Genomic DNA, 11,805 nt, shown 5'->3' on the forward strand with positions numbered 1-11,805 from the left:
CTCATGTGCACACATGCACGCACACTGAAAGTAATTAAAAGGAAAAAAAAAAAAGGCCGGGTGTAGCAGCAGGTGCCTTTAATCCCAGCACTCAGGAGGCAGAGGCAGGTGGATCTCTGTGAATTTGAGGCCAGCCTGGTCTACAGAATGAGTTCCAGGACAGCCAGTGAGACCCTGTCTGCAGCCCAGAGTGTTGAGGATTCCTTAGTCCTGGCTCTGGGATCTACAGCCCTAACCAAGACACAGTTGACTTAGTTCCCTCTAGAAATGAGGCCGTGGAAGAGGAGGCCGTGGGGTGATGACAGGTTGAGTTGTGACTGTCTCTCCTAACGGGGCAGGCAGAGAGCCACCAACCTTGCTTAGTGCCTGGCACGTCTGTGGCATCTTGCTGATGGCAAAACAGTTTGCAATTTGCAAGGCAATGTTCACACTCCTGCAGTTCATCTGCCTCTTCCCGCAATCAGGTGAAGTGGGCTGACGTGAGTAACTGTCGTTTGCAGGAAGTGTCAGAGCCACCTGCCTGACATCACCTGTAACAGGCCCCAGATGCAAAGTTGTTCTCTTCTACGATCCTGCCTTTTGTTTGATGATGAAGGACAAGTTCCTAGGCCTGAGAGCTTGTGATATAGAACTGAACCCTTAGAGTTAACTGGTTCTTAAAACCACTACTCTATATTGAAATATGCTTGAACACCTCCAGTGATGGGAAACTCACTACCCATAAGAGCAGAGAACAGAACCCTGAGGGTGTATGAGTCGGAATGGGAGCCGCAGGGACAACTCAGCGGTACCACTTGCCTAGCATGTATGTGTGAGGAGGGGCTGGCCTTGGAACTGAAGTGAGCCTGTGGGATTAGCATCTCTGAGGAACATGCCTGGCCCACGAGGTCTGCCTTCTAGCCCTGCCCCAGAGCCCCGGGGCTCAGTTCTTTCCTCTCTCTCAAACCGCAGTCCCGCCCTCGGAAGGGAACCTTCTCTGCATAGACTGGTTAAGGTTTATTACCCCTTAAAATTCCTTCGAGATGAGTTGGTATTTATTTCCCTGCAAAGCTTATGTAACTATCAGAGGCTACCGAGGCTGCCAAAGCTGTCTGTGGTTTGGATGGGACTCACAGTGGTTTCTTTTGGGAGCTAAATATTATAATGAATGATCTCATACTATCATTTTCTTTGGAATCCAGTCCTCCTTGTCCTGTTGGTACCTGGAGCTACCTCCCAGTCCCCTGATGTATTGATTCAGGCTGGTACCTGACAGGTCAGATAAAAGAAACAGGAAGGACAAAATTAGGCGCTGAAGTAACGCAGCCCTTCACCTTCTCCAAGGAGGCGCTGGTCTGGGGCTTCACCCAGGCCTGAGCTCTGGCTGACCACTGGGACTGGACTGCTGAGGAGCGCTCGGAAAAGGCAGCCTTTCCACCCATGGTCTGTTCCAATCCTGCACTTTTGCAAGAACACAGATGTGAGACTTGGAACAGGAGCAGGTTCAGAAGGTCTGGCTGTTGGGTGATTCCCAGGCCCGTTCTGGAGACCAGTCAGAGCCGAGGGAGCCTTGTACCAGAAGCCCCCAGCTACTCAATAAGCCATATTGTTACTGGAGTGGTTAGGATCAAGCCTGAGCCCTGGCAGCCCCTAACCAGTTGGGCTCAGCCACTTGTCCTTAATAGGCTAATTAAAGAAACAAGTAACAGTGAAGAGCAGGAGTTTTATTCCATCTCCACACTGAGAAGAGGAACAAAGAGGTCCAGTGATCCCCCTCAAGTCCACTTTTGGGGTCCTGACATGAGGTTTATATTTAAACAGAGGACAAGAGGTGTATGCATAGCTAAGCCCCGCCCACCATCATTGCCTCTGGCTCATCCCTCCCGTGAGATGGTCTGATGTGTTATCAGAACTGTGTTCCCCTCTGACTGGCATCAGGGTCCCGGCCTTTTTTGGAGAAATCCCAACTTCTTAGGGTCCCTTGTCCCAGTAGTCTAACAGCTGAAGAGAGACACGGTGTCTTTCTAGAATATCTTTGTTTCTGCCAGGACAGTTACGACACCACTTATAGGGCCCTTTTGCCTGCCAGGCTCCAAGCCGCGTTCATGGAGGGGCTGTGTAAGTCAAGGGGTCATAGTGTAGACTAGGGTGTAGGGTGATGGGGTCTGCATCCCAGCCCCATGTGGCACTGGGCCATGATGTGAAGCTGCCTGTCTCACCTCGAAAATAAGGGGTATTAACGGTCTTCCCCACGGGGTCCTTAGGAAGATTAAATGTGATGATCCCGACAAAGCTTCTCCTCTGGTAAATGGTTCACATGACTTTTGAAATAATTATGATCCTTGTTGAACTTGATCCCCTGGCAGTCCTGTGGGCTCGGAGCTCTGGAGCGCCCTCGTGCAGGTGAAGAAATGAGGCTTTGAGAGGTGAGACACAGCACTGGACTATGAAAACATCCCTCCTGGGCTAGGGATGTAACTCAGCTGGTAGAGTGCTTGCCTAGCACACACAAGGCCTAAACCCGATGTGGTCATGCACACCTATAATCTCAGCACTGAGAAATGGAGGCAGGAGGATCAGTTCAAGGTCATCCTTAGCTCCACAATTAATTTGAAGCCAGCCTAAGTCAGATTCTGTCTGACTCTATAAAGGAAGGAAGGAAAGAAGGAAGGAAGGAAGGAAGGAAGGAAGGAGAAGAAAACGATTCCTAGTGTTCCCTTGGCTTTTAACTTGGAGGAGGTGGGTTGACTGTGTGGGTTTCTTCCTGGGGTCAGGGGTGGCTGGGGAAGCTGGACTCTCTGCTTTCAGAGGTCTATTCTGGGGGACAGTGGTTCTGGAGGACTCCAGCCAGCCCACCAGATGGTGAGCACCAACAGTCTTGACAGCTCTGGCCATGTCTGGGACTCACAGTCCTTTACTGGACAGACAAGCCCTGTGATGATGGGGAATAATTGTCTAACCTGGAGCCTGATGAAAGGAAGGAGTGAGAGGCCATAGCAGATCAAGTTAGAGAGGCCTCTCTTCTAGTTCCCTGAGGAATTGATGAGTCTTCTTAGGGGCAGTCAGTCACATCTATCCACATGATCGGGCCAGACCTTCCCACGCGTTCAGTTATAGGTAGAGCCCCAGGGTCCACGGGGTGCCGGTGAGTTAATCTATGTGACGCTCCACCAGGTTAGTCTGGGCTTTCTTCATCTCGAGGGTGGTTGTGTCAGCTCTGGAGTTTGCTCTACCCATTTTCAAAGCGGCTTCAAGCTTCAATCATCTCCACCTACACCCAACAGCCCCTGCCACTCCACCATCAGGGCCTCTCCCATGCTCCCATTCTCCCATCCCAGTCCCAGCCTCCCCGCTGGCCATACCGCCCTCTCTCCAGGATGCCTCTGCATGCTTCCTGAGCTCTGTCTGAAGACGCTGTCCTTTTCGGGCATTCTTTTTACAATTGGAAACCAAATTTAGAGAAGCCACTCTCCATAGGCTTTGCCTGTGACCTGGCCTCTGGTCCCTCTCCATCTTTGTCCTTTGGTCCTTTGCCCTTGGTCCCTCCTCTACCACTCTCCATCCCCAGGATTTTATCTCTCTGGATGAAGTCTATGCTCACGTTGTCACATCCTGGCAGGATGCATTCAACATAAACAATGGAAACAATTTCTATTTCCTTGCTTAGTAGCTGGAGGCAAGTTGCTCCAAAGAGCCTGGGTTTCCTTATCTGTCCTGTGGCTGGCTGAGGAAACCCCACCTTGACAGATCATGCATAATGAATGTTAAAATCACTTCTCTATTTAGATAGAAACAAAAGCCTCTCCTTAGTGCATCACGCATTTTACACTTCCGGGTCACGTCCCCATTCTTTATTTTACTTAAAGATGTTGCAACCCTGCAGGGTTGGACACTAGGCTTCCTTATCAACCAGAGAGTTTAGAGACCTCTTCAAGGTCACACAAGGAATAGACAGCAAAACCAGGACTGTGAAGGTGTCCACACTTGACCTTGCCCTGAAGGTGACATGAAGAAGCCTGATGAAGAAACAGATCCAAACCAGCTAGTGTGTCCGAGGGTGTGGGCTGGTCAGCTCCCATCAGAGCCATCTGGACACAGGGAAATAACTCAGGGAGGTGAAGCCCCTGCATCCCAAGGCTGAGGTGCTTACACACAACTTCTCATGACTTTCATCTTCTCCTTGAGCAGGGAAACTTACTTCAGTGACCGTAGTTTGCTGAATGTCCTTGTCCTGTGACTATCACCCACTAGGCAGTGTGGGGAGCGTGGGCTGGGGTGGGGTTCGGGATACAACTCAAAATTCTGCCATCAGCTTTCGCTGTTCCCCACGGTCCAGGGCAGGGGGAATGAATTTCTGTGAGGAGGCTGGGTCCTTTCCTAAAGCCTCCCAGGTGGAGAACATGGGGTTTTCCATCAGTCTTATGCCTCTGGACTTTTGGTTCTTGGGGCAGGAGAAGGATAGCCAACCAGGAGTAAGCAAGGGGCCTCTGTGGGGAGTTTAAGCCGGAGAAGATTCTTTCCAGGGTAGGGACAGACCAGCTATGAACACGTGACTTGGCTAAAGCCAAGAGTTAGGCTGAAATTAGAGAGGAGCTGGAACAGTGGGGGAGAGAGAGAGGGTCCCACTGAGGAGAGCAGATTTGGCTTGAGCCGTAGGGCGTGGTAAGAAGTTAGTTCCACTTACGTTCAAAGGGGAGAGAGGTGCAAATAGCTAGGCTCACCCAGGTCCCCTACAAAAAATGTCCTGGGAGCTGTAGCGATAACTCAGTGGGTAAAGGCCCAAGCCTAACAACCTGAGTTCAATCCCTGTGACGGAGCTGTAGAGATAACTCAGTGGGTAAAGGCCCAAGCCTAACAACCTGAGTTCAATCCCCGTGACTCATGTGATAGAAGGAGAGAACCAACTCCTGTGAGTTGTCCCCTGACTTCTACATCTTCTACATGCTCACTGTGGTGTGTGTGTGTGTGTGTGTGTGTGTGTGTGTGTGTGTGTGTGTGACTCCAAACACACACACACACAATAATTAAACATAACTTTTAAAAATTAGGAAGTAGTACGGACTAAGGATGTTGCTCGTTTGGTAGAATGCCTCCTAGCTAGCAGGCAGGGAGCCCTGGGTTCAACTCCCAGCAACACAGAGAAGTGGTTATGGCAGCCTAAGCCTGTGATCCCAGCATTTGGTAGATGAGAGCAAGAGGACAGGGGTTCAAGGTCATCCTTGGCTATAATAAGGAGTCAGAGGCTAGCCTGAGCTATGTGAGACCCGGTCTCAAACAAATAAGTAGGCCAGGTAGGGTGACACACACCTTAACCCCAGCTGTTGGGGGGCCGGAGGCAGAGGCAAGAGCCGTTGGGCACCATTTGTAGCTACAGAGTTTTCTCTCCAGGTCCCACCAGTCCCCGGCATCTGACAGCCCACTTATAAAATAAACACATAGACGCTTATATTATTTAAACTGTTTGGCCTAATGGCTCAGGCTTCTTGCTAGCTGTTCTTATATCTTAAATTAACCCATTTCTATTAATCTATACTTTGTCACGTGGCTCGTGGCTTACCGGTACCTTACATCTTCCTTGTCATGGCAGTGGCTGGCAGTGTCTCCTGCTTCAGCCTTCTACTTCCCAGAATTCTCCTCTCTCCTTGTCCCGCCTATACTTCCTGTCTGGCTACTGGCCAATCAGTGTTTTATTTATTAACCAATCAGAGCAACACATTTAACATACAGAACATCCCACAGCACAAGTGGATCTCTATGAATTTGAAGCCAGCTCAGTCTACATATTGAAGTCTAGGACAGCCAAGAGTACATAGTAAGACCACCTCAAAAGGCCACAAAATAAGCCGGGTGATGGTGGCGCACACCTTTAATCCCAGCACACGGGAGGCAGAGGCAGGTGGATCTCTGTGAGCTCAAGGCCATCCTGGTCTACAGAATGAGTTCCAGGATAGCCAGGACCACACAGAGAAACCCTGTCTCAAAAAACGAAACAAACAAACAAACAAACAAAATGAATAAAATGTCGTGAGGTAGTGGAAAAGGAGCTTGAAGTGGGGAGAAGAGGCAGGAAACAGATCTTATAGGGCTTTAGTGGCCTTTAATTTGATCGAAGATGTGAGTTTGCAGGCCGGGCGGTGGTGGCGCACGCCTTTAATCCCAGCACTCGGGAGGCAGAGCCAGGCGGATCTCTGTGAGTTCGAGGCCAGCCTGGGCTACCAAGTGAGTTCCAGGAAAGGCGCAGAGCTACACAGAGAAACCCTGTCTAGGAAAAAAAAAAAAAAAAAAAAAAAGATGTGAGTTTGCATTTGCCAAGACCACTCCTTGAACTTGCTGACCCTCATTTTTCCCATCTGTAAAGCTGGGCATAATAATATATATGTCACAAGATAACTGAGAGGATTAAAAGACTCAAAAGCAAGGGACACACACAGACACAGACGCACGCACGCACGCACTCACTCACTCACGCAGTCACGCATGCACCCACGGCTGCAGAACAAATGTAAAGCCTTGTAAGGATGTGAAGCGATCTGCTTGGGAGTGGCTCCTACAGGGTTAATCAAACCTGTCTCAAAAGCAACCCGAGCTGCTGGTGGAATGGTGAGGGATGGGAGGCAGGTTGTTTATGTTTCAGGGATGCTGTACTTCTATTAAGCAATCACCCTGTTTATGTCACTGCTAATTGAAGTAAATTGCTTTCTGCAATCAAATCGGGAAGTTCTTCCTTCCGATCATGCAGGGACTTGGACTCCAGTTCCTAGTTTCCAGTATTTAGTCTGACTTGAATCTTGCCCTTTAATTAATTGCGTACATTCCACCAATTTCTTTAAACATGCAATTGGTTTGTTGTTGCGTCGTCAGTGTGGTGAGCTGATTCTGAAATTGCCCTCCAGGGTAGGAAACGTCCCCCTTCCCCTCCCATCACCCCAGTCTGAGCAGGATGCTGGGGCTGCTGGGCTTTGAGCTTGAGGGCACGTGTGAGAGGTGAAAGTAGCTGAAGATACGATCAACGTCTGTCTGGAATCCTCTCTGTGCTCCTGCCTGGCACTCCAGGCTATCGGTGTTCCGGGACCACAGGCTGGGGTGGGGGTGTGAGCTTTGGATCCTCTGTCACCTCCGGTGTCTCGACTTTTGTAAGCTACACAGGAGGAATGGGGGCCAGGCAGGTACAGAGCAGGACAGCCAGAACAGCATAGATACAGAGGAGTCCCCTAGTTCCCCGATGTGCGCCTCCACTTACCCCATCCCAACTCTGTCATGTGCGGAGGCCCTGGACAGAGTTACAGTCCGGAGCAGAGGAGGCTTCACTAATCAGAAGATGACAATTGGCCTGGACCATGCTGGGGAGGGCCCGAGGAGTAGCCGGTCATCAGGCCAGAGCTCCGGATGCTCACTGCCTGTTCCCAGTCTCTGCCATAGGCAGAAGATAAGGGGGAGGTGTCTGCCGGCAGACCTAGCTGTTAGCTTGGGTACCCCAGAAGACCTCTCAGTTTTTTCCCAGGAAATCAAGATAATAGGTAGAAAATGTTCCCAGTTGTTCATTCTTACCACTAAAGAAAATAAAGAGGATTGTCTATGAGGATCTGTGTTGGGTGTCACACCTTGAGCTATATAATAGGTTGCCATGGACTTAACCCTGTGACCTGCAAAAAATGTCTTCCAAGTTTGCTCAGTGGCTGTTCCCCATGATGTCTTGTCTGATGTACTTGGCAGGAATCCCCCTTCTCCCATACCCACAGCACACTGTATGTCTCTGGCACGGCACTATGCATGCCCCTTCTGCCCTGCAGTGGGTCCTGATGTTGAATTTCCCTATCCATGGCAAAGCACCTGCCAGGTGTTAGAGACTCAAGATAAAGGCTCAAACTCTCCGGAGTGTGTCTCCTGGGTCATTCTAAGTGCAGCCAAACTGACAGTGAAGAGGAACTATATCACAAGAGCCGGTGCTGGAAGAGGAGAAGGAAGACATCACATCTGTCCGCTGCAAAGAAAAGCCACGATCCCTGAGGGATTCTAGAGAATGCTTTGCTGGAGCAGCCAACAGGCCTCGAGGTCAGGCTCTGGCCCAGCCTATGTCCAAGGCTGGTTCACATGGGCAGCCATGTCTATAGGCATAAGTGTCCTTGGCCTCTTGCCCTCAGGCAGCAAGGCGGTTCATGCTCTTCGCATGGAAAAGGGCAGGAAGGCAGAGATAAGCAAAGGCTAGAGAGAGCAGTTGCCCAAATGTTCAGCTTGCTCTTGGTGACTTAGTCACAGTGATACACCATGAGCAGGTTTGTGGGAGCCTTCCCTGAGTGTGAGAAATATGGGAAGTGCATGAGGAAAAGTAAAAATTAAGACAGATGTGAAGGATGGTTATCCAGCAGCTGGAACAATGTCCATGATAAAATATTCCTTTCCTCTGTCTGGCTGCTCATGAGCCCTGCGTGGGGATGGGGGGGGGGTGTAGGCTCATGACAGACTGGGTCAGGTGCAAAAGGAAGCGTGTTCTTGGACACCGGGGTCCCTTGGGAAAGAAGCTTCTGGAAGCTGCCTGTTTTTCCGCCAGGACACCGTGGCACAGCTGGCTGCGGCGCGCCCCGACCAGCGGGGAAGCAAGACACGACTCCAAGATTCTTCCTCTATCACGGTTTTATTGAACGCTGCTCGGTTATGGCTTCTCGGGAGAGCTGGTACGGGAGGAGGGCCCCGGGCGCCGGGGCAAGCTGGCTTATATGCAGGTTCTGGGGGCGGAGCTTGGGCGGTAAGCTGATTGGTCAGTACTATCGGGCGGGAGAGCGACACGTTAGCATTCGGGATAAACAGGAAACCAGCGCCATCTTGTAATGGCGTTTGAGCCAGCGGACTGCTGCAGTTCCCCCTTTTTGTTTTTGGCAACCCAGAGCTAGGAGTCTCCTCATGATGAGCTTCCTGCTCGATGGGCGAGTGCTGAGTAGGAGGAACAATGATACTCTCAAAACGGGTGCAATGAGCATAGCTCTCCGTGTGCAGGAGCAGTATCATAGGCTTCCTAATCGGGTGCAATGGGCAGAGCCCTCCGAGTGCAAGGACAGCCTACAGTTCCCTCAGCTGGGCCAACCAGATACTTGGGGAACCGCCAGCATCCAGGGCGGCCATAGCATAAGTGTACGCTCTGTACGATTGCGCTTTATCAACCTACAGAGGATCCAACCCAGTATGACTAGACCAATCAAGCCCACTGTTCCCATCGCCCACACCCCAGCCCATTCCTTCACATAAGATGCAGCCGTGACCAAAAAATCAGTAAATTCTCCCAAGGTGGTCAAATGAGCACGCGTCTGATTTAGGGCAGCAATAGAGGCGGTGAAATTCAATTGTAACATTTCAAATTCTCAGGAAGGTCAGCATCATCTTCTCCATCTTCCTCATGTTGTTGTACCCCTCGTGTTAGTCTTGTCGGCACCCAAATCGGGTCTCTTGCATTCTGTGGGAAAACACAAAGAGATCCCCTTGACCTACGTAATACGGGGTCAGGGCCCATCCATTTATTTGTTAGCACATCCTTCCATAACACCATCTCCCGAAGGACTGGTGTTGCGCCCACATGGCGATCAGCAGAGGTCTTAGATGCTTCATCCAAAGTTAAAAAATTAAGAGTGAAAAGAGCCAAGGAGAGGCGCTCGCCAGGGGTGCGCCCTATTCCCCCCTTTTGTTTTTGAAGCAGTTCTTTAATAGTACGATTTGCACGTTCCACTATGCCTTGTCCCTGTGGATTATAAGGGAGGCCAGTGGAGTGTTGAACATCCATTGTTGCACAAAAGGAATGGAATGAGGAAGAAGTGTAAGCCGGACCATTATCCGTTCTCAAGAACAAAGGCTTACCCCAGCTGGCCCATGCAGCTAGACAATGGGCAATGACATGGCGTGTCGTTTCACCAGTCATGGCAGTGGCAAAAATAATGCCAGAAAAGGTATCCACTGAAACGTGAACATATTTTTGTTTCCCAAACTCTGAGATGTGGGTAACATCCATTTGCCACGAGGCTAGGGGTTTCAGCCCTTTGGGGAGAACTCCTATATGCGGTGGATGGTGAAAGGCAACACAATGTTGGCAGTTTTTGACAATCTTACGAGCTTGTTCCCTGGAAATATTGAACTTCAGGCGCAAGGTGTTAGCAGATACATGAAAATTATCATGGAACTTTTGTGCCTGTTCACAAGGTGTACTCATAATCCAAGCAGCTATGGCTATGCGGGTGGCCTCATCTGCCAACGTATTCCCGGCTGACATTGGCCCTGGAAGCCCGCTATGTGCTCGAATATGAGTCACATAAAAAGGTTGAGAGCGAAGTAACATCAAGGCTTGAATCTGTCTTAATACCGGCGCCACCATACTAGAAGGTTGTATATAGGCAGCAATTTCCAAATTTTTAAGTAAATTGACAACATATAGGGAATCAGAGACCAAATTAAAAGAAATATTAGGATATTTCTCAAAAACCTTTTGTATAATAAGACATTCTGCTACCTGAGGGGAGGTGGTAGGAAACTGGAAACTGTAGGTCTGACCATCGATGGACATGGCACCCTTGCCGGTCTTTGAGCCATCAGTATAAATTACAGGGGCATTCATGATGGGATTTTGAGATGTGATTCGAGGAAAATAAACAGTATCCTCCGAGGCAAATGTTAACAGAGGATGTTTAGGGTAATGGTTATCAATATATCCTGCAAAACTAACCACAAGAATAGCCCACCATGAGGTCGCACCTGTTAAAATCTCAATTTGTTCTTTGGTGTAGGGCACTATCAATGTTGCTGGTGGCTCGCCGAAAAACTCAAGGCACCACTTTAGACCATTTAACGCCTGCCTTGCCACTAAATCGGGATAATAGTGGACATTTTTAGATCCCAATCCTTGTCCATGCAGCCACCAAAGAGGTCCATTCTGCCAAACCACTCCTAGAGGGACAACCTTTGTGGGGAGGATTACTAACTGGAATGACTGTGTATAGTCTAATCTCTTTAATTGAGCTGTTTTTAACGCTTCTTGTATCTTTTGGATAGAATTTTGAGCTTCCAATGTCAATTGTCGGGGAGAGGTCAAATCAGGATTACCTTCCAATATCTTATATAGGGGCATAAGGTCTCCTTTTGGAATTTTCAAATATCCCATTAGCCAATTAACATTTCCTAAAAATTTTTGAAAATCATTCAATGTATGAAGGCATGAAGTTTGTAAGGTAATATTCTGGGGCATAATCTCATCTGGGGAAATACGGGTACCAAGAAAATCAACAAGTATGCCCTTTTGTAACTTCTCAGGGCTAATATAAAGCTCTGCATTTGCTAAAGCTTTCAAAAGGCTTTGCAAGCATTCTTCGACTTGCTTAACCTTTTCTCCAGTTATAAGAAGATCATCCATATAGTGTATAATTTTCAAATTGGGAAACTGACTTCGAATAGGGTCAATGGCGCGGCCAACATAAAGTTGGCACATAGTCGGGCTATTAGCCATGCCTTGTGGTAAAACTCGCCATTGAAAGCGTTCATCAGGAGCTTCATGATTAACGGCTGGAACTGTAAAAGCAAATCTAGGTCTATCCTCTTCATGAATGGGAATAGAAAAAAAGCAATCCTTTATGTCTATTGTTATCACAGGCCATCCTTTTGGTAATGCTGTAAGCATAGGGAGACCTCGTTGTACGGGTCCCATAATAACCATCTGTGCATTTATGGAGCGTAGATCATGTAACAATCTCCATTTTCCTGATTTCTTTTTAATAATAAAGATGGGAGAATTCCACGGTGACGTGGAAGGCTCAATATGATGTAACTGAAGCTGCTCTGCAACTAATTGTTTTG

This window comes from Peromyscus eremicus, chromosome 19 (assembly GCF_949786415.1).
Source record: "Peromyscus eremicus chromosome 19, PerEre_H2_v1, whole genome shotgun sequence".
NCBI classification, from domain to species: Eukaryota; Metazoa; Chordata; class Mammalia; order Rodentia; family Cricetidae; genus Peromyscus; species Peromyscus eremicus.